Source organism: Lagenorhynchus albirostris, chromosome 3, assembly GCF_949774975.1.
Source record: "Lagenorhynchus albirostris chromosome 3, mLagAlb1.1, whole genome shotgun sequence".
NCBI classification, from domain to species: Eukaryota; Metazoa; Chordata; class Mammalia; order Artiodactyla; family Delphinidae; genus Lagenorhynchus; species Lagenorhynchus albirostris.
The window spans coordinates 5,744,044-5,768,041 of NC_083097.1; the positions used below are offsets into that span (position 1 = coordinate 5,744,044).

At 38.8% G+C, this 23,998-nt stretch overlaps 1 long non-coding RNA gene across 1 annotated transcript; it reads left to right on the top strand.

Annotated features, from left to right (window-relative positions):
* Positions 1-1,484: 1,484 nt before the first annotated feature.
* Positions 1,485-22,932, top strand: LOC132517960 (uncharacterized). Its single transcript, XR_009539845.1, has 3 exons — positions 1,485-1,616; positions 1,716-2,622; positions 22,327-22,932. It is a non-coding gene; the product is annotated as an uncharacterized LOC132517960 (long non-coding RNA).
* Positions 22,933-23,998: the final 1,066 nt, after the last annotated feature.

A 23,998-nucleotide genomic window follows, 5' to 3' on the forward strand; every position in this document is an offset into this window, starting at 1 on the left:
TGTTCACCAGCACAGGCTCACAGAAATAGCCCTGAATTTCCTTGGCACCAGAGCGAAGAGCAAACCATGATCATTCACAAGAAGTTTTTTCAAGCATTTTGGTAGCAATTTCTCTTTTTGTTTTTCCAGTGATTTATTCCAAAAAACTGCAATCTATAACACAGATGAAAGTCAAAGTATCTCCTCAAATCCCATCTCTCTCTCTCCATCTTCTCTGAACACATCAGGGTGCTCCAGCCTTGCACCTTTGCATTTATCATTTCTCCTTCGTTATCCCCCTGTCCAGGTATCCACACTGTCTGCTCCTTCTCTTTCTTCAGTGGTCTGCTCATGTGTCACTTGGCACCCATGTGTCCCTTACACTGAGTCACTTTTTCTACAGCCCTATCATTGGCATACTATGTATTCAGTTCAGCTATTCTTATTCAGGGAAGTCACGACAAGGTTACATATGGAGGCCTGCACTCCATATATATAAATATCTTAAAATTATAAGTCAAGCTAACAGGAAGTTAAATATATTTCTTCATCCTTTCTGACAAATGTACCACTTTAATGAACAAATTAAAAACTATTGCTTCAAATCACTGAAAGTCATCTAGAATAAAAGGCAACTGAAATTGATCATCCTTGGGCTTCCCTGGTGGCACAGTGGTTGAGAGTCCTCCTGCAGATGCAGGGGACATGGGTCCGAGCCCTCGTCTGGGAAGATCCCACATGCTGCCGAGCAACTAAGCCCGTGTGCCACAACTACTGAGCCTGCGCTCTAGAGCCCACGAGCCACAACTACTGAAGCCCGTGCGCCTAGAGCCTGTGCTCCACAACAAGAGAAGCCACTGCAATGAGAAGCCCACAAAGTCTACGCACCGCAACGAAGAGTGGCCCCCGCTCGCCGCAACTAGAGAAAGCATGGGCACAGCAACAAAGACCCAATACAGCCAAATTAATTAATTAATTAAAAAAAAAAGAAATTGATCATCCTTGCTCATATCTGGATGTCCTGTTCATGGACTATGCAGGTTGCAGTAGTAATAGCATTACATACATGTGTAATTTGTAAATTACTGTATATTTATTCCATACAATTTATTATTATTTTAATATAATTTGAACAAAACTGATATTCTGTTAAACAATAATGATCTAAATGACTAAACAGTAAAATATCATTAAAAGTGCACTTTAAAAAGTATATTAAAGAAAATGTAAAATTTTTGAAAATTTGAAATCATTTTAAGATTTTTTTTACCAAAATGTCATTTATATTCTAAAGATCCAAAATTATTTATTAAAAGTAAGAGAAGAAAATACAAATTATAATGAACAACTCATAATTTTAAATAAAAACTCTTAAGTTGTATTTCTTTAATTTTGGAAAATTTAATGAAATCTCATTCCATCTTTTAGAAAAGTGAACCTAGTGTTCAATGTGCTTTATGTACCAAAGTCATAACTACGCTTCTTTTGTAGGTCCATGACTAGACTTACAAGTGTACAAATGTTACAACAGCATGATTCTCAGCCACCAAGGCCACAGGTGTAAAAACTACCCAGGTTTGTTAGAGGAGCTTCTGGGCCACAAGACAGAATAGGAAGCACAGCGATGCTTGGCACAGGTGGGAAACACGCATCACTGTGAAAGAAGTTATGGTGTTTGTGGTTAGGAAAGTAGGCTTTGACGGGCTGATGACCTTGCGTTTTTGTCTTACTCACAGGTTCCTGCCATCAGAGCACCCTACAGTGAAGCCAGTCTCTCCCTATTGCCAGCTTTATTTTTTGATTTCACTTGTCAATTCCAGGCCTTCTTCATTCATTCTTGCTTCTTGCTCATCCACCCACTGAGGGGAAAGTCAGCTCTTTGAGGGAAATGGCCTGCTTGTCTTGGGTATGGTTCAGATTCCAGTAAACCGGAAGTGATGTGGACTCATCATTGTGCTAGTCACACATTTGTTTTTTTATTAAAACCTTCAAGGTAAGTATTTTTATTCCCATTTGACATGGGAGGGTATGGAAATGCAGAAGGCTAAGCAACAGACAATACCATGCTGCTGTGAGCAACAAAGCAGGAACCCACATCCAAACCTGGCTGACTTCTCCACTGGTGCCTGAGGCAGCAGAAACAGAGGCTATATTTTTAAGGAGCTGCAGTGGATGCCCAGACCCAGAAGGGACTGCTCTCCCTCTGCATTCCCAGATCATCTGCTTCTCTCTGGGCACTGGCCATACAAGTCATCAGCCTTACTCAGGATATTTGTTTACCTGTCCTGGTTCCCTTTTCTCCGCTAGAAACTCCTTGGGGGTGGGGCGAGTGGGACAGATGTCAGACTCGACACGTAGCATCGTCAAAGGCTGGGGTTTTATCTTTTACAATGAAGCCATTTTTGTAATGTTGGCCATTCTCTTCTATACAGACTCCCGTGGTGAAGGCAGGTAAGCATTATGATACCATAGCTTTTCCACCTCTTGGGAACGCAGAAATCACAGTGCAGGAACTTCAAGAAAAGTGTCGCTACTGATCGGCTCATCTTTTAGAGAAGAACCTGTTGGGTTTGTCAAGAATCACTGATTCCCACCGAAAATGAAACCACTGATCCCTTGGAGCCAAGATTTGAATTTAAGAAGGTATAGTAATTGGATCGATTCTTTAGTTAATTCAACAAGCATATTTGAGATGCTACAGGATATTATTTCATGTGCTATGCAGACATGAATCCCACAGGCTCTGTCCTCAAGGCACTGAATTCCTAGTAGGAAAGGAAGACAAACAAACACAGGACTAAAGTAGAACGGGGAGCATGGGTTGTTTTTCATCTTTGTCTAGTACCTGAACGCTGTATGGCACAAAGTGAGCATCTGCTGCACTGCGGTAGGATGTAAGAATATTTAAATCAGGCATGAATAATTTTGCAAAGAACAAGCTGAATTCACAAAACTGCAACGACTTGTGTTGTACTTTAATAGAACCTGATCTCGAGAGAAAATGTTTTTATCATTTGCATATAATAAATACACATTATTTTTAACTGTTATAAGATCACTGAATTTGTTGATCTTCCTCACGCCAGAAATTTTCAAATCTAGGTAGATATCATAATTGTTTCATAATATAGTTATCAAAAACAGAAGGTAAGCCTGTAATCTATCTGACTTGTAAATAATATGAATACTAATGATAATTAGGACAATTCAACACACAACCAACAGCATTTCAATTTCAGATATATGTTGTTGTTTGGGTATCAAGGTAAAATAAGAACCGGTCACATTTCTGCATTCTCTGTGCTACTTTAACTATTTGAAGAAGACATTTGGATTTAACCTCAGGGCATGTGTCTGTTACCTGTCAGGAAGTTTGTCCTAATGGCATTCCATCCTTGTCACATCTCTGCCAGCTGAGCTCTACACAGCAATCTGCCCAAAAGGAGTGAATTTTGGGTGATCATTAGACAGATTGCTGGGTCTTGGACACCTACTCCATTGAAGTTATGATTTACCTTTGGGAGAGAAGACAGTTTCTGACAATGCTTTCTAAAACGTTCCTTGTTAGATTGCCTTGGGCTCGGGCTTATTAATCTCTTTGGGGTATAATAAATGGGAACTCTTTCTCTGTATATTTGCACCCACATTTACTGCTCTCCAAACCCTGATTCCCAACAGCATAAGAAAGATCTGTGTTGTGCCAAAGGGCTCTCTCGTGGTGTCCCTAACACCTGGGAAATGCTGCCTGTCTCAGAAGAGCACATGCTCTTTTCAACTATGGGGGAAGTGATGGGGCGGGGTTGGGGAGAGGAGCCTCCTCCACCCCTTCCCACAAGATGACATCCTGAGACATGATGCCAGTAGTAAGTAGCTTCTAAGTGTAAAAACAGCTACTGTATCTGTTAATTCTATACCTACCACCCCTAATTTGTCCCTCTCCCCTTCACAAACTACTATGTATAAAATAAATAAACAACAAAGATACAGTGTATAGCACAGGGAATTATGGCCATTATCTTGTAATAACTTATAATGGAATATACTCTGCAAAAATACTGAATCACTATGCTATACACCTGCAACTAATATAATATTGTAAATCAACTACACTTCCATTAAGAAAAACAGCTAATATATTTCTTCCAGGTAAAGATGGCATATTAACAAAGTGTGAGAAAGCAATAACATTTTGAAAGGAACATTCACTCTGACAAAAGCATTGGGAAACAGACATATGGATATATTTTCTTCATTGTAATTTGAGCCATATGATAGTGTTGCTGAAGTTATTGTCCTCTTTAAAATTATTTATGTCCACATACTTAAAAAACTGAGAACAATTTTCTGTCATTTAATAATCTTCCAAATGATGACTTTCAGTGAGTTTTAAACCTATTTGTTTAACACATAAAAGTATGCACATTCTAAGGGAACCTTCCTACACAGGTGGTGGGAATGTAAATTTTTAGAGTCACTATGGAGAACAGTATGGAGGTTCCTAAAAAACTAAAAATAGAGCTACCATATGATCCTACAATCCCACTCCTGGGCATATACCCGGAGAAAAACATGGTCTGAAAGGATACATGCAACCCAATGCTCATTGCAGCACTGTTTACAATAGTCAAGACATGGAAGCAACCTAATTGTCCATCGATGGATGAATGGATAAAGAAGATGTGGTGTGTGTATATATATATATACACACACACAAACACACACACAAACACACACACACACACACACACACACACATATATATATACAATGGAATATTAGCCATTAAAAAGACTGAAATAATGCCATTTGCAGCAACATAGATGGACCTAGAGATTGTCATACTGAGTGAAGTAAGTCAGGCAGAGAAAGAGAAATATTGTATGATATCACTTATATGCAGAATCTAAAAATAAATGGTACAAATGGACTTATTTACAAACAGAAACAGACTCACAGACTTAGACAAGAAACTTATGGTTACGGGGTGGGGAAGGGTGGGGGGAAGGGATAGATTGAGAGTTTGGGATTGATATGTACACACTGCTATATTTAAAATGGATAACCAAGAAGAACCTACTGGATAGCACAGGGAACTCTGCTCAATATTATGTAACAACATAAATGGGAAAAGAATTTGAAAAAGAATAGATACATGTATATGTATAACTGAATCACTTTGCTGTACACCTGAAAAGAATACAACGTTGTTAATCAGCTATACTAGAATATAAAATAAAAAGTTTAAAAAATCATATAAATTTTTAAGATATGAGAAGAAACTTCAGAGTTACAGAGAGATGGGTTAAAAAAATGGTCACAAAAAAGGATGCACATTCTGATTACTTTGAAAGATTAATTGATTGACATTATAGAACATAGATGTTTAATAGCCAAATTTTAATAAAACTTTTGCACAATTGCTTGATGAAATAGACAAATAAGTATCATAATTTAGTAAATTCAGGATTATTTTATTGAAGATCATATAGTCCCATGAGGTTTCTTTTTTCAGTTAGGTGTCCATTAAACGTAAATCAACATAAACTGAAGTTAGAACTGGAATTTCATACCAATTTGTCACAAAGTAAGAAATTAAGATTTCCAAATGTAGTGAAGATATTTGGCAGTATCTTAATAGATTTTAAAGTTAAAAATGTTAAATCCCTGTACATTGTGACTCAGTATTAACATTTCAAGGAATCTCTGGCAAAATAAAATTGCACAAGAATCTATATATTCATATTCAAGTGAATTAATTGCAGCATTATTTAAAATAAAAAAAAGAAAGAAAATTACTAAATGTCCAACAAAAAGAGAATAAGATAATACATTTTACTAAATACATACCTGGAGTGATACATAAATTTTAATAAGAATGGCGTGTGATTATAGACATTGACATGCAAAAGATTTAGTGTGTAAAATATTAAACACTTAAACTGTTAAGTGAAAAGAGTGAGTTACATATCAATATGTGTACTTTGCACTTTTCTTGGTCTATGTGTGTGCAAGGGTGTGTGTGTGTATACACTTGTATGTTTCTATGTATAGATAGAAAATATTGGGGGAGAGCACTAACATACTGCTTAGTACTGAATAAAAGTTATTTACTGAGGGTTAGGATTAGCTTGGTGTAATGGGAAGATTGGATTTCACAATAACTGTTTCAAATTTCAGTGGCATTGTGCATGCAGAAGGCCAGATTTGTGTATTTAAGAGCAAAAGAGGGAGGTTTCTACTAGCATGTTAGTGGACTGGGAATTCAGTTCAACCCTCTCACTAAAGACTACTGGAACAACATATAGAGTAAATTATAGAAATAATTTACTTACAATTTACTTTATAATTTTTAATTATAAAAACGTTCTTGAAGCACAGGGAGATCAGCTAGGTGCTTTGTGACCACCTAGAGGGGTGGAATAGGGAGGGTGGGAAGGAGACACAAGAGGGAGGAGATATGGGGATATATGTATATGTATAGCTGATTCACTTTGTTATACAGCAGAAACTGACACACAACTGTAAAGCAATTATACTCCAATAAAGATGTTAAAAAAAAATGTTCTTGAACACAAAAGAGGCTTAACAAGGTACTGAGTTATTTGGCCAAGACTAGGAGAAATCCATAAGGGTGAAGTTAGCATTTGGACAATGTTGGCCTTGGAGCATTTGCCATTATACAACAAAGGTTAAGAGGTGAAGTGGTTCATTTGTCAGGCTCTTAGGGGTTCAAATGTGGGAGTTGGAGGTCCACTAAAGTAGGACCTTGATAAATCTGTTTTGCCTTTTCTTGGAATGTGAAAGTTTGCACCCTAGGAAACCAGCTTTTACATAGGCTGCAGCCCAACAATGAGTCACCTGGGTGCTCAGAGAAACATCACTTTCTGAAACTGGATAACTTTGATCCTAGATTGCTAGTGCCCTAGGGTCTAGAAAAATAAAATTCTTGGCACAAAAATCAAAGATAGCCTGGCATACATAGAGAAACCACATGAATGAAAATAATAGGAAAACATGAAAAGCTATGAGATATTGGAATCACCAAGTACAAACTTTTAAATAATGATATTTGCTATAATCAGAAGATAATGAAAGGCTAAAAAGGCTAAAAAGATGAACAGTTCTAGAAACAAACAAGTGACACTGCAATTTTGAAAAAGAACCAAATAGAAATTCTAAAGCTGCAAAATGTTATAAATTAATTAAGAACTCAATAAGTGGATTTAGCAGCACAGGAGCCACAGCTTAAGAGAGAGTTAGTGAACTGGAAGATGGGCAAGAAAAATCCAAATTTAGACACAGAAATGTAAAAGGATTTAAAAATACAAGAAGTAGAAAAGATATACAGAATAAAATAAGAAGAAATGAAACTTATTAAGTCAGATTCCCAGCAGAGAGAAAAGATTGAAAATAAAATAGTGAAGCTGATAATACCAAAGAGAAAGATAAATATCTTAAAAGAAAGTGAGAAATAATAAATATTAACTTTCAGATAAACAACATCTAGATCAAATCCTAAGAAAAATAGCAAAAATTAAAACCAGCAAATAGTGTCTCTTTTTCTTGTGCTGATGTAAAATAACAACCAATTTAGAATTCAATTTATAGCAAAAATAAAGGTGAAATAAAAACATTTTGGGACAACAAAAATCAAGAGCATTTGTAACCAGTAGAACTACTCTAACAGAAATTCTAAAGGGCTATCTTTAGGCAGAGTGAAATTAATTCCAACCTAGAAGGTTAGAGAGACAGGAAGAAATTAGGTTTAATAAATAGGATAAATATAAAGAGTGATGGTAAAAAACTACCCTACTAATAATAGGTAGAGTTTGAATAAATAAATATTTAATATACACAAAAATAATGTACATTTGAATGGGTAAATGGAGTTTACGTGTTCAAAGTTCTTTGCATCATCTGGGAAGTATCAATTAATATCAGAGTTTAATAAATTGAAGGTGCATGTTGTAATCTCTAAGGCAAACCCTAAAATCAGTGTATCAGTTAGCTGTTGCTGCATAACAAACAACCCTATAACCCAATGGCTTAGACAGATTGTTTACTTTTGCTGTGTCAGTTTGGCTGATATAGGCAGGCTCAAGGGCAGCTCTGCTTTAGGTTACAGCAGTGGCTTAGTGACTCTGCTTCTCTGGTAAAGAATAAATCATAATAGAATTAGAACAAGGTGAGTCAGTATGAGTCCAAGAAGAAGACATGGACTTTAATTCAGTTTGAAATATGTATGGCAGAGAGTCCAGCAAAGGAGGACCCAGGCAGAAGTAGGGAAGAGCTGGGTATGACAATGCAATGGCTCGATGGGGTGGGGATGGAGGGAGTAAGCCAGATGTGAGGCTAGAGAGTGGGCGTGGCCATGGTGAAGGGCTAAGCTTTGGGATTTCAGTCTGAGTGCAGTGGCCTGACCTCTACGGGTGGTGAGCAGGTAAGAAGTGGCCAGACCTGTGGTTTTCAGAGGTGACTGGCTGCTCTGTGGGAAAGAGAGGGTAGGGCACACACATACGTACCTGAGGTAGCTAATGGAACCCTCAGCACCCAGTTCATGCCTGGCGGTTTTAGCCACGTGGGATATTTCAACAGGCCTGGAGGTTGTAACACAAGGTCCAACACTGGCTTTTCTTTTCTTCACTGATGCAACTTTGGAGATGCCCCTCCAATAGTCTGAGTTGCTGTTTTCTCATTTTAAAAAATATTGAATTGGTAATACTTTAAACATTTTTCTGAGCAGTGACAAAATAATGAATGTGAAATCAAGTGCATGGATCTTGGCACACTGTGGAAAATCAATGTGTCATATGAAGTGGAGGATGGAAGAAAGGAAGTGAGAACTCAGTAAATGTGTGTTTGAATGCATGGACAGCTTTGTAAGAGACGGAGAGCAGTGCCAGTTTGAATCATATTCTTTCCAAGGGACTTCTTTTCCTTTCAAGGGAGCTTCTGGCCTATCATACGCTTAATTGTTCTATGAAACTATAACTTTCCTACATCTTCCTGATGGATATAGTTATACAGATATACAGCTATGAAGATTTTTAGTGATGCACACTCCTGATTTTAAGCACTGATTTTAATTGACTTTTAAACTAATATTAATATTATATACTACAGGCAAGCACTCTGTCTAGATTTGCACTCTTTGAGGGAAGTTGGTCATTCCACTAGACAGATGAGGAAATTGAGATTCAGGGAAGTAAAGTAACTTGCCCAAGGTCACATGTGAAGTGGAAGATCTGGGATTTAACTTGGTTTTATAAGTAACAGAAGATTTTCATTTTAGGGTATAAGGCTGGGAAAACCCCTATAATAAAGAAAGAATTTAGAGCCTAATCAACACATCACCATTTATTACCTGCTGACCCTATATAGGCATTAATCCTCACGTTAACACTGTGTGCTCTTCGCTATGACAGCCTCTTATTTTCTTCCTAGTACATGCCTTTCAGTTTCGCGAGGGTTAGCCACATTTCATTATTTGTGCTCCATTAGCATCCACGATAGAAATCCAAACGTTCCTTTAGGTGATGTGAAGCAGATAAATTTAAGTTATGAACTACTCTGCTGCATTATATTTGGAAATGGGCTTTTGAGTTCGAATTGCCTTGTTTATTTAAATTAGCATTGCCCTCAAGGTATAGTTACATTCAGTTATTCAGAGATAGGGACCTGAATCTTTGCTTAATTAAAAGCTCTGAAATCATCAATTGGAACAGAACTCTTTTGAACACAGTCATACACCCACAAAGTGAAAGGAACTTACCAAGCAAGTGCAAGCAGCGCTGACTGGGGATTGTGTGGCTGTTCCTTCCTTAACCAGAATAAAATGCCCCAGTTTTGTAATCTCAGACATTTGAAAAATTCAGATGAACTTAGAAATTTCCTATCAGCAGTGGTGCCAGGTAAGTCTAAGGTAACACACGTATTCCTCCGTTTAGCGGCTGGTGCTTCAAATGTTAGCAATCCCAGCGATTCGTGCTGTTGCTCTGCAGGTACCCACCACACTCCCTGTGCAACCCTAAGTCTCTCTGGAGTAAAACAGTTTCCAAAGATGCAACAAGTAAACACTAGTGGACCAGCCATGGCATTTTATAAACGTCGTCTTTTCAGATTCCTGCTATCACCATCCACAGAGAACACTCATTTATTCCAGGGACCAGATATTCTTTAAGTGAATGGGAGTGTTTTTAAGCCAGTGCTTAAGAATAACCTTTGAGTGGGCACCAAATTATGTTTCCTATGCTGTCCATTTATTCTTTCAATGTCCATAAACAGCATTTTCTTATCTATGAAATAAAGACTCTTTGGTTATCTGGCAAAACTGGATGAAAAAGCACACCAGAAAATAAGGTTTCTGAACAGTACTTTTATGCACCATCCCCTCCTTTTTTTTTTTTTTTTTTTTGGCCCTTTGTATGGAAATTTTTGTGAACCATACTAAATATTTTCCTTACTTTGTAAAGTGATTATTCTGTAATTAATGCAATCATTTCCTTTAGTCTTCTGTGATATGACTATGAACATCGATCCTGGGTTGTTCTATCGATGTGAACAGCTAGGATATTTGGCTGAATCTTTTTTGAGCTGGGGACATGCTGCCAAATGTGATTTATTGAGTTACTTGTTTTCTCGTCATTTGCAGTTTTTTCAGAAAGTTTTCATGAAGACATTTGTAATTGCATGATACACTGGACCTTCTATCCTGGTTATCTTCCACAACTAAGGTACTAAATTAAAAAACCCAAGTAACTTTCTCCCTAGTTATTTTTTTTTAATGGACCAGAGAGCTCTTGTCAATGATTGACAGCCAGAAGCATTTAACATTCTTATTTTTGCAGTAGCACTGTTTCTCTTCAGTCCTGCAGGTTTTATTTCTTTTTCACATCATATTGTGCCGTTGGCTGGTAGAGTGTAATAAAGTAAGGGCATTCCTCAACAATGTGATAATTTCTATGGTTTGTATCTTTTTCTTATACTTTAAAGTCATCATTGTTAAGTAAAAAGTTCTACAGATATATGAAACCAGTGTTTTCTAAGATCTCACGTGGCTTGCTTTCAACAGAACTTGAAGCCCAAGTGGCATTAAAAATATGCCTTTTTAAGGTGACAGCAGGTCAGAATTTCCACTAAGGGACTGTGCGTAATTAATGAGAAACCTCTTTCAGCCTATTGGTTGATGTTTACTCCATTCAGTACTGGTCAGCTCCAGCGCACGCCCACTTGGCATCAGTGAGATCAGTGAGAAGCAGGAAGAAGACAGAAATATTGGAGGACATCAGCCCTGTTTCTTGGGACATATTCTGTTTTGTTGTAACAATAGCCTCATTCATCTCGGTTATGTCTTTGGTTCTGAAAGGCTCTTTCACCACAGGTAAACGTGGTGAAATCAGTGTTTCTGAAAACAGCCGGTAAATGTGAGACACCATCCATCCATGACACATGTTCCTTTCCCCAGAGTTTGATGGGTGGGTTATTAGAAGAAGATAACACACTCAGTATATTCTCAGTCTGCTTATACCCATAGTTCCCAGTGGTTTGCAGGAAGTTTTTTTTCGAGTTTAACTGATATACTTAAAGTTCTTCAAAAATAGTCCATGTGCAGACACAAGGACACTCAAAACACACAAGTGTCTTTATTTAAGGTTTTTAAAAAAGAGATCATTACCATCTAAAGTCATGGCTCAGTTTGAATCTCTTATGTCATCTTTTAAAAAATAATACAACTCAGTTGAATAAATTTGTTAAAAATTTCAGAAACTGCTTTTAAATTATGAAGCAAAAAAAGTGAACTCAGTAACAGGAGACGTTTCTACTGAAAGCACACTGGGATGTTCTTATGTGACCATTTTGGGGACAAGGCAGTTGTAGTGGCTTATTTTACCCAGAGTCTAAGGAATATTTGGAAACTTGGTCTCTCTAGAGCCATGAATGATTTCATGCCAGACAACTGCATTTTCCTTCTACAAGCCAGTCACAGATTCTCTGTTAGGGTTACCACAGTATTTTAAGGGTCTTCATCTGCCTTTTCAGGAGTCCATCTCTACCCTGGGCTCCCTGCCCCACTGCTCACTGGCCCCTTTGCCTGCTGTGTCTTCCTGGGGCAGTGACAACTGTCCGGCGAGGCTGCTGCAGCCCATCTGCCCCACCAGCATTTCCTCTGCTCTTCACCTCTTCTTTTCTACTTGCTTTCTCTGTTCTAGCTTCTTCCCTCTGACTTCATTCTTTCCACGTCAATCTCATGGGACCCATTGTGAACTGAGACTTCTCCTTTCTTTGGCAACAACCCAATCAACCACCTGACAGTCAGGAAATCCCACCCACCATGGCCCTGGTTGCCTTCCAGCTTCAACACTAGGGCAGGTAGTTGGAGGATCCAGATAATGACCGTGATTATTTCCTGGAGCTGGTGTAACACATTATCTCAAGCTGACTGGCTTAAAATAATAGACATTCATTGTCCCACAGTTCTGGAGGCCAGAAGCCCCAGATTTAGGTGTCAGCAGGGCGATATTCCCTACGAAGGCTGTAGGGGAGGATGCTTCCGAGAGAACTGTACAGCTCATCACGGCCGAGAGCAAAGAATTTGTTTGAAATGGGACTGGTTTCCCTCATAACTTCCTTTCCAAGCTCTTAAGGGCTATGTTAGTAAACTAATTATGCCATCTCCATGAGAGTGCAAATATGTCAATTTCTGTGAAAAGTGTTGTTAATAAAAGCATGGCCTAGAAATTCTGAGGATGTTTTCATGACTCAGTGGGCCTGGACTAGGAATACTGTTTCTAAAGTTTAGAAATGTAAAATCCAGTATGTAATGTCGTCTCATTTTCATGTCTGCATAAGTAGGGTGGCTATTCTGGGGAAGGGTTTAATAAAGGAAAGGCTATAAGCCCAGATTTCTGAGAGTATTTCAGAAATATTGAAATATATAGTTTTAAAATTGATGTATAGTTGACTTACAATATTGTGTTACTTTCAGGTATACAATATAGTAATTTGATATTTTCATAGATTACACTTCACACATAATTATTATAAAATATCGACTATAACCCCTGTACTGTGTATAACATCCCTGTGACATTTATTTTATTTTACTTATTTATTTTTTAACATCTGTATTGGAGTATAATTGCTTTACAGTGGTGTGTTAGTTTCTGCTAGATAACAAAGTGAATCAGTTATACATATACATATGTACCCATATTTCTTCCCTCTTGCGTCTCCCTCCCTCACACCCTCCCTATCCCACCCCTCTAGGTGGTCACAAAGCACCGAGCTGATCTCCCTGTGCTATGCGGCTACTTCCCACTAGCTATCTATTTTACGTTTGGTAGTGTATATATGTCCATGCCACTCTCTCACTTCATCCCAGCTTACCCTTCCCCTACCCCATATCCTCAAGTCCATTCTCTAGTAGGTCTGTGTCTTTATTCCAATCTTGCCCCTAGGTTCTTCATGACCATTTTTTTTTAGATTCCACATATATGTGTTAGCATACAGTATTTGTTTAGCTCTTTCTGACTTACTTCACTCTGTATGACAGATTCTAGGTCCATCCACCTCACTACAAATAACTCAATTTCATTTCTTTTTATGGCTGAGTAATATTCCATTGAATATATGTGCCACATCTTCTTTATCCATTCATTTTTTGATGGACACTTAGGTTGCTTCCATGTCCTGGTTGTTGTAAATAGAGCTGCAATGAACATTTTGGTAAATGACTCTTTTTGAATTATGGTTTTCTCAGGGTATATGCCCAGTAGTGGGATTGCTGGGTCATATGGTGGTTCTATTTTTAGTTTTTTAAGGAAACTCCATACTGTTCTCCATAGTGCCTGTATCAATTTACATTCCCACCAACAGTGCAGGAGTGTTCCCTTTTCTCCACACCCTCTCCAGCATTTATTGTTTGTAGATTTTTTGATGATGGCCATTCTGACCAGTTTGAGATGATACCTCATTGTAGTTTTGATTTGCATTTCTCTAATAATTAATGATGTTCAGCGTTCTTTCATGTGTTTGTTGGCAATCTGTATATCTTCTTTGGAGAAATGTCTGTTTAGGTCTTCTGCCGATTTTTGGATTGGGTTGTTTGTTTTATTTGATATGGAGCTGCATGAGCTACTTGTATATTTTGGAGTTAATCCTTTGTCAGTTGCTTCATTTGCAAATATTTTCTCCTGTTTTGAGGGTTGTCTTTTCATCTTGCTTATGGTTTCCTTTGCTGTGCAAAAGCTTTTGAGTTTCATTAGGTCCCATTTGTTTATTTTTGTTTTTATTTCCATTTCTCTAGGAGGTGGATCAAAAAGCATCTTGCTGCGATTTATGTCATAGAGTGTTCTGCCTATGTTTTCCTCTAAGAGTTTGATAGTGTCTGGCCTTACATTTAGGTCTTTAATCCATTTTGAGTTTGTTTTTGTGTATGGTGTTAGGGAGTGTTCTAATTTCATTCTTGTACATGTAGCTGTCCAGTTTTCCCAGCACCACTTATTGAAGAGGCTATCTTTTCTCCACTGTATATTCTTGTCTCCTTTATCAAAGATAAGGTGACCATATGTGCTGGGCTTTCTATCCTGTTCCATTGATCTATCTTTCTGTTTTTGTGCAGGTATCATACTGTCTTGATTACTGTAGCTTTGTAGTACAGTATGAAGTCTGGGAGCCTGATTCCTCCAGCTCTGATTTTCTTTCTCAAGATTGCTTTGGCTATTCGGGGTCTTTTGTGTTTCCATACAAATTCTGAATTTTTTGTTCTAGTTCTGTGAAAAATGCCAGTGGTAGTTTGATAGGGATTGCATTGAATCTGTAGATTGCTTTGGGTAGTATAGTCATTTTCACAATGTTGATTCTTCCATTCCAAGAACATGGTATATCTCTCCATCTATTTGTATCATCTTTAATTTCTTTCATCAGTGTCTTATAATTTTCTGCATACAGGTCTTTTGTCTCCTTAGGTAGGTTTATTCCTAGATATTTTATTCTTTTTGTTGCCATGGTAAATGGGAGTGTTTTCTTAATTTCACTTTCAGATTTTTCATCATTAGTGTATAGGAATGCAAGATTTCTGTGCATTAATTTTGTATCCTGCTACTTTACCAAATTCATTGATTAGCTCTGGTAGTTTTCTGGTAGTATCTTTAGGATATGTATAGTATCATGTAATCTACAAACAGTGAGAGCTTTACTTCTTCTTTTCCGATTTGGATTCCTTTTATTTCCTTTTCTTCTCTGATTGCTGTGGCTAGGACTTCCAAAACTATGTTGAATTATAGTGGTGAGCAACCTTGTCTTGTTCCTGATCTTAGTGGAAATGGTTTCAGTTTTTCACCATTGAGGATGATGTTGGCTGTGGGTTTGTCATATATGGCCTTTATTATGTTGAGGAAAGTTCCCTCTATGCCTACTTTCTGGAGGGTTTTTATCATAAATGGGTGTTGAATTTTGTTGAAAGCTCTCTCTGCATCTATTAAGTGATGATTGTATGGTTTTTCTCCTTCAGTTTGTTAACATGGTGTATCACGTTGATTGATTTACATATATTAAAGAATCCTTATGTTCCTGGGATAATCTCCACTTGATCATGGTGTATGATCCTTTTAATGTGCTGTTGGATTCTGTTTGCTAGTATTTTGTTGAGGATTTTTGCATCTATGTTCATCAGTGATATTGGCCTGTAGTTCTCTTTCTTTGTGACATCTTTGTCTGGTTTTGGTATCAGGGTGATGGTGGCCTCATAGAACGAGTTTGGGAGTGTACCTCCCTCTGCTATATTTTGGAAGAGTTTGAGAAGGATAGGTGTTAACTCTTCTCTAAATGTTTGATAGAAGTTGCCTGTGAAGCCATCTGGTCCTGGGCTTTTGTTTGTTGGAAGATTTTTAATCACAGTTTCAATTTTAGTGCTTGTGATTGGTCTGTTTATATTTTCCATTTCTGCCTGGTTCAGTCTTGGAAGGTTGTGCATTTCTAAGAATTTGTCCATTTCTTCCAGGTTGTCCATTTTATTGGCATATAGTTTCTTGTAGTGATCTCTCATGAACCTTTGATTTTCTGAAGTGTCAGTTGTTACTTCTCTTTTTTCATTTCTAATTCCATTGATTTGAGTCTTCTCCCTTTTTTTCTTGATGAGTCTGGCTAATGGTTTACAATTTTGTTTATCTTCTCAAAAAAAAAACAGCTTTTAGTTTTATTGATCTTTGTTATCATTTCCTTCATTTCTTTCTCATTTACTTCTGATCTGATCTTTATGATTTCTTTCCTTCTGCTAGCTCTGGGGTTTCTTTGTTCTTCTTTCTCTAATTTCTTTATATGTAAGGTAAGGTTGTTTATTTGAGATGTTTCTTGTTTCTTAATATAGGATTGTATTGCTATAAACTTCCCTCTTAGTACTGCTTTTGCTGCATCTGATAGGTTTGGGGTCGTCATGTTTTCTTGTCATTTCTTTTTAGTTATTTTTTAATTTCCTCTTTGATTTCTTCAATTATCTCTTGGTTATTAAGAAGTGTATTGTTTAGCCTCCAAGTGTTTGTATTTTTTACAGATGTTTTCCTGTAATTTATATCTAGTCTCATAGTGTTGTGGTCGGAAAAGATACTTGATATGATTTCAATTTTCTTAAATTTACCAAGCCTTGATTTGTGACACAAGATATGATTTATCCTGGAGAATGTTCCATGAGCACTTGAGAAGAATGTGTATTCTGTTGTTTTTGGATGAAATGTCATATGAATATAAATTAAGTCCATCTTGTTTAACGTATCATTTAAAGATTGTGTTTCCTTATTTATTTTCATTTTGGATGATCTGTCCATTGGTGAAAGTGGGGTGTTAACGTCCCCTAGTATGATTGTGTTACTGTCGATTTCCCCTTTTATGGCTGTTAGTATTTGCCTTATGTATTGAGGTGCTCCTATGTTGGGTGAATAAATATTTACAATTGTTATATCTTCTTCTTAGATTGATCCCTTGATCATTATGTAGTGTCCTTCTTTGTCTCTTGTAATAGTCTTTGTTTTAAAGTCTATTTTGTCTGATATGAGACTTGCTACTCCAGCTTTCTTTTGATTTCCATTTGCATGGAATAACTTTTTTCATCCTCATACTTTCAGTCTGTATGTGTCCCTAGGTCTGAAGTGGGTCTCTTGTAGACAGCATATATATGGGTCTTGTTTTGGTATCCATTCAGCCAGTCTATGTCTTTTGGTGGGAGCATTTAATCCATTTACTTTAAAGGTAATTATCGATATGTATGTTCCTATTCCCATTTTCTTAATTGTTTTGGATTTGTTATTGTAGGTCTTTTCCTTCTCTTGTGTTTCCTGCCTAGAGACATTCCTTTAGCATTTGTTGTAAAGCTGGTGTGGTGGTGCTGAATTCTCTTAGCTTTTGCTTGTCTGTAAAGGTTTTAATTTCTCTGTCAAATCTGAATGAGATCCTTGCTGGGTAGAGTAATCTTGGTTGTAGGTCTTTCTCCTTCATCACTTTAAATATGTCCTGCCACTCCCTTCTGGCTTGCAGAGTGTCTGCTGAAAGATCAGCTGTTAATCTTATGGGGATTCTCTTGTGTGTTATTTGTTGTTTTACCCTTGTTGCTTTTCATATTTTTTCTTTGTATTTAATTTTTGATAGTTTGGTTAATATGTGTCTTTGTGTGTTTCTCCTTGGATTTATCCTGTATGGGACTCTCAGTGCTTCCTGGACTTGATTAACTCTTTCCTTTCCCATATTAGGGAAGTTTTCAAATATAATCTCCTCAAATATTATCTCAGTCCCTTTTTTTCTCTCTTTTTATTCTGGGACCCATATAATTCGAATGTTGGTGCATTTAATGTTTTCTCAGAGGTCTCTGAGACTGTCCTCAAGTCTCTTCATTCTTTTTTCTTTATTCTGCTCTACAGTACTTATTTCCACTATTTTATCTTCCAGGTCACTTATCCATTCTTCTGCCTCAGTTATTCTGCTATTCATCCCTTCTAGAGAATTTTTACTTTAATTTATTGTGTTGTTCATCACTGTCTGTTTGGTCTTTAATTCTTCTAGGTCCTTGTTAAACATTTCTAGTATTTTCTCCATTCTATTTCCAAGATTTGGATCATCTTTACTCTCATTATTCTGAATTCTTTTTCAGGTAGACTGCCTATTTCCTCTTCTTTGTTACATCTGGTGGGTTTTTGCCTTGCTCCTTCATCTGCTGTGTGTTTCTCTGTCTTCTCATTTTGCTTAACTTACTGTGTTTCTGGTCTCCTTTTCACAGGCTGCAGGTTCATAGTAGTTCCCGTTGTTTTTGGTGTCTGTCCCCAGTGGCTAAGGTTGGTTCAGTGGGTTGTGTAGGCTTCATGGTGTAGGGGACTTGTGCCTGTGTTCTGGTGGATGAGGCTGGATCTTGTCTTTCTGGTGGGGAGGTCCATGTCTGCTGGTGTGTTTTGGGGGTGTCTGTGACATTCTTATGATTTTAGGCAGCCTCTCTGCTAATGGATGGGGTTGTGTTCCTGTCTTGCTAGTTGTTTGGCATAGGATGTCCAGCACTCTAGCTTGCTGATCGTTGAATGAAGCTGGGTCTTGGCGTAGAGATGGAGATCTCTGGGAGGTTTTCACCATTTGATATTACGTGGAGCTGGGAGGTCTCTTGTGGACCACTGTCCTGAAGTTGGCTCTCCTACCTCAGAGGCACAGCCCTGATGCCTGGCTGGAGCACCAAAAGCCTGTTATTCACAAGGCTCAAAATAAAAGGGAGAAAAAAAAGAAAGAAAGAAAGAAGAAGATAAAATAAAATAAATTAAAATAAAATAGTTATTAAAATAAAAAATGAAAAATAATTATTAAGAAAAAAAATTTAAGTAATAAAAAAAAGAAAGAAGGGAGCAACCAAATAAAAAAACAAATCCACCAATGCTAACAAGTGCTAAAAACTATACTAAAAAAAAAAACAGGACAGACAGAACCCTAGGACAAATGGTAAAAGCAAAGCTAAACAGAAAAACTCACACACAGAAGCATATACATACACACTCACAAAAAGAGAAAAAGGGAAAAAAATTAGAAAAATATATATGTGTGTATATATATATCGTTACTCCCAAAGTCCACCTCCTCAATTTGGGATGAGTCGTTGTCTATTCAGGTATTCCACAGATGCAGGGTACATCAAGTTGACTGTGAAGATTTACTCCGCTGCTTCTGAGGCTGCTGGGAGAGATTTCACTTTCTCTTCTTTGTTCACACAGCTCCCGGGGCTCAGCTTTGGATTTGGCCCCGCCTCTGTGTGTAGGTCGTGAGAGGGCGTCTGTTCTTCGCTCAGACAGGACGGGATTAAAGGAGCAGCTGCTTCGGGGACTCTGGATCACTCAGGCTGGGGGGAGGGAGGGGCACGGAGTGCGGGTCGAGCCTGCGGCAGCAGAGGCCAGCGTGACATTGCACCAGACTGAGGCGCGCTGTGTGTTTTTCCAGCGGAGTTGTCCCTGGATCCTGGGACCCTGGCAGTGGCGGGCTGCTCAGGCTCCCGGGAGGGGAGGTGTGGATAGTGATCTGTGCTCGCACACAGGCTTCTTGGTGGCGGCAACAGCAGCCTTAGTGTCTCATGCCTGTCCCTGGGGTCCGTGCTTTTAGCCACGGCTTGTACCCGTCTCTTGAGCTCCTTTAAGCGGCGCTCTTAATCCCCTCTTCTCGCGCACCAGGAAACCAAGAGGGAAGAAAAAGTCTCTTGCCTCTTCGGCAGGTCCAGACATTTCTCCGGACTCCCTCCCGGCTAGCTGTGGCACAATAACCCCCTGCAGGCTGTGTTCAAGCCACCAACCCCAGTCCTCTCCCTGCGCTCCTGCGAAGCCCGAGCCTCAGCTCCCAGCCCTGCCCACCCTGGCGGGTGAGCAGACAATCCTCTCGGGCTGGTGAGTGCTGGTCGGCACTGATCCCTGTGCGGGAATCTCCCCGCTTTGCCCTCCGCACCCCTGTGGCTGCGCTCTCCTCCGCGGCTCCGAAGCTTCCCCCCTCTGCCACCCGCAGTCTCCGCCCTCAAAGGGGCTTCCTAGTGTGTGGATACCTTTCCTCCTTCACGGCTCCCTCCCACTGGTGCAGGTCCCATCCCTATTCTTTTGTCTCTGCTTTTTCTTTTTTCTTTTGCCCTACCCAGGTACGTAGGGAGTTTCTTGCCTTTTGGGAGGTCTGAGGTCTTCTACCAGCGTTCAGTAGGTGTTCTGTAGGAGTTGTTCCAGGTGTAGATGTATTTCCGAGGTATTTGTGGGTAGGAAGGTGATCTCCACGTCTTACACTTCCGCCATCTTGAAGCTCCTGCAACATTTATTTTATAGCTGAAAGTTTGTACCTCTTCATCCCCTTCACCTACTTTACCCCTCCCCCAACCCTCCTCCACTAGTTTGTTTTCCATATCTGTGAGTCTGTTTCTGTTTTGTTATATTTGTTCATTTGTTTTCTTTTATAAATTTCACGTGTAAGTGAAATGATACAGTATTTTTTTTTCTCTGACTTATTTCACTAAGCATAATACCCTTCAGCAGGTCCATCTATGTTGTTGCAAATGGCAAGATCTCATTCTTCTTTTATGACTGAGTAGTATTGTGTGTGTGTGTGTGTGTGTGTGTGCGTGCCGTGTGTGTGTGTGTGTGTGTGTGTGTGTGTGTGTGTGTGTCTTCTTTAACCATTCATTTATAGATGGGCACTTAGGTTTCTTCTATACCTTGGCTATTGTAAATAATGCTCCTATGAACATTGGGGAGCTAGCAATTCCAGTCTTGGGTATTTATCAGAAGAAATTTAAAACATTAATTCACAATACTTAAAAAAAATACCTAATGTAATAAAGTGAAGAAAATGCATTTGTGGGAAAACATTTCTTTCATATAAAGAAAAACTGATATTAAAATGTAAGAAGACCCTAAACCTCAGGTAAAACATTTAAAAATTTTCTAGCTATCTCTTTTTTCTGCCAGGCTCCTCATGGCATAACAGCTTTGCAGGAAAGCCATGTGCAAAATAACTTTCTTACCAGCACTTTCTGCTCTCTGGTGTTATAAAGTTAGTTAATTTATAATATCAATAATCCTTCTGCAATGGTTTGGATGGGAACAAACTCTACTGATATGTTCAAGCCTGCAGATGTTGGCATGCATCTGAAATATCCCCATGCAAGAAGCATCAGGACCTCCTGTCACTGCATTTACTGTTGTGGGTCTTGAGTGGGTGCAGAATTGTGGGGAGATCAGAGATGTTATAATATTGGGGCTTCTAAGTGTTTGAGACCCTCACTCTCTTTGAACTTGGCTCATACTTGACCTTCTTGGACCCCTCTGTTTTGGGGTATGTCAGGTTGCTAATAAGTATCTCTATATCCTTCCAGCAGAAACGACTCCCCCTTCCTTAATCCACCAGCTCTCAAGAGCACTTACCCTGTGCCAAGCATGTCTGTGAGCATTTTATGTGCAATAATTCATTTAAATAACCCTAAAGAACCATCACCACTTAACACAAGAACACGGACCTTAATAACTTAGCAATTTGTTGGTCAAAATTGCTCCAAAGAATACACATAGGGCTCTCATCTTAGTGGTTTCTCTACTTTCTGGAAAGCAGGCAAAGGAGTCTTCAATGTGTGGGTTTATGTCATTCCTCACACATTTTGTGAGTCAGCTGCTGTCAAAGAGATGGCCCATGTTGCTTTAATTATCGTTTACATTCTTCTGAAAAAAATTGACAGACAGAAATGTAAACGTTTTCTTCTACACAGGCCATTTCAGAAATTGGGTTAACTGTTTATCGACTTGCCAGTATCAATTTTTTAAAGAAAGGATTCTGCTCTTCAATGAGGAGACATTTCAAAAATTGAGTTAGAGGTTGTGTAGTAATAGCAGAAAGATGAGGGCAGCTGTTACACCTCCAGGCAAAAAGACCAACTGGAAATATAAACCAAGAGGAGGATATTGATCTTATACTGTGGAGATGTTCACCTAAGTGGTTTCACTGCAGGTTGTCAGGTCTGGCTTTCTGCCCAATGTCCTCCTTTCTAATCCTCCATGAGCAGGAAGGGCAATCTCAGCTGCCTGCCCAGCAGGTGATGTAAAATCACCCAGGACCTACCCCTGGGGGGTGGGGGGGAACAGAAGAGGCTGACTAGGTGCTAAGGTAAGACTTGCAGTGTAAACTTGTTTCCTGTGCATGTCCCAGGGCCCCATTTCTTTAAGAACTTTTTGTTTTTAATCTATTTTATTTCATTTGTTTATTTATTTATTTTTTAAATTTTTATTGGAGTTGATTTACAATGTTGTGTTAGTTTCAGGTGTACAGCAAAGTGATTCAGTTATACCTATACAAATATTCATTCTTTTTCAGATTCTTTAAGGATCTTGAGGATAAACTGCAAGTTCTTAGAAGGGAATAGAAGCAGTTTGTGGCAACCATCTCCGTTCTCAATTAACGGCATGGGTGAGACCGCAAACAGACCTGCACTAAAGACGAGCAGCCAGGGTTAAAACAAGCCAACTGAACGCTTTGTCCCTTGAAACCTTTCCTCATTAAATCTGGAGAAAGCTTTGCGTCTAAGCAACTGAGTACAAAGAAGTTTGAATACAGACTCATGCTTCCTGAACCACTGTCAACCTTGTGTCTCTAGAGCGTGCTGTGCACAGGCCGGCATCTCTCCATCAGCTCTGCCATGGAGTGAGGGAAAAGCACACATTTTTATTCATTTCAATCAGGTTGCTGTGTGTCTGGCACACTAAAGAGGGAAATCGGGCCCTTTTTAATTAGGGGAAAAGCAGAAAGACTTTCATGTGAGAACACTGCAGTCAAGCATATGTCATCTTAGCTACTCAGGAGCTGTAATTGCTTCTCTCCCGGACCACCTGCTGAGTTTCGAGTATCAGTCTACTTAATTTAACACAAAGAGATTGAGGATGCTGTTTTAGTCGTTGACTAGAGAGAGAAACTACCCTCAGAGCAAAGTTAACTTTACTTTTTAAGAATCCCTTCTTAATGAATCTGATTTTTTTCTTTGTTGTCAATATGCTTCTCTACTTTTGCTTTCATTTCTCTCACATTATGCCCTTTACCATGTTATCATTTTTAACTTGGTTTATTCTCTCATTATCCTTAAACACAAGTGGGACATAATCTGATTAGGTTTGCCTGTGAAGCTTTGCTATTTGAATCATGTATTTATTTGTTTATTTCACAGAATTTTTGGAATGTCATTATGGTAATATCAGAAATGGTAATGAAGATGGACAGATAAGTCCCCAGGCAAGGTCTTAGTGGTGGAAACAAAGTGAGTCGTCTCCATGCAGGTTTGGTGGGTGCTACTATGAAGGTCAGGGTCAGTGCATTGAAGGTCCAGAGAATGGCAGATTCCCTGAGAGGCTGCTTTAGTGGAGAATCAGAGGAAATTGGGATCCATTTTGTCTGAGTAGCTGGGGAAGAATATTTCAGGCCAAGAGAATAGGAATGGGGCAGGACAGGAATAAAGATGCAGACCTACTAGAAAATGGACTTGAGGACATGGGGAAGGGGAAGGGGAAGCTGGGATGAAGTGAGAGAGTGGCATGGACGTATATACACGACCAAATGTAAAACCAATAGCTAGTGGGAAGCAGCCACATAGCACAGGGAGATCAGCTCGGTGCTTTGTGACCACCTAGAGGGGTGGGATAGGGAGGGTGGGAGGGAGGGAGATGCAAGAGGGAAGAGATATGGGGATATATGTATATGTATAGCTGATTCACTTTGTTATAAAGCAGAAACTAACACACCATTGTAAAGCAATTATACTCCAATATGTTAAAAAAAAAAAAGAGAGAATAGGAATGTCTTGGCCAATGCAGGAAGGCAGGAAAGATCATGCTTCATTCAGGGAACTATACATGGCTTGGCAGTGGGAGCAGAGCACCTGCCAGGGTCAAGGAAAGGTCAGGAAAGACCCTGACTGAAATATTTGTATGGAAACAATGGACTCTCATTGAAGAACTTTATACAGATTTTGTTTTGGTAAAATGATAGAAAGTGAGCT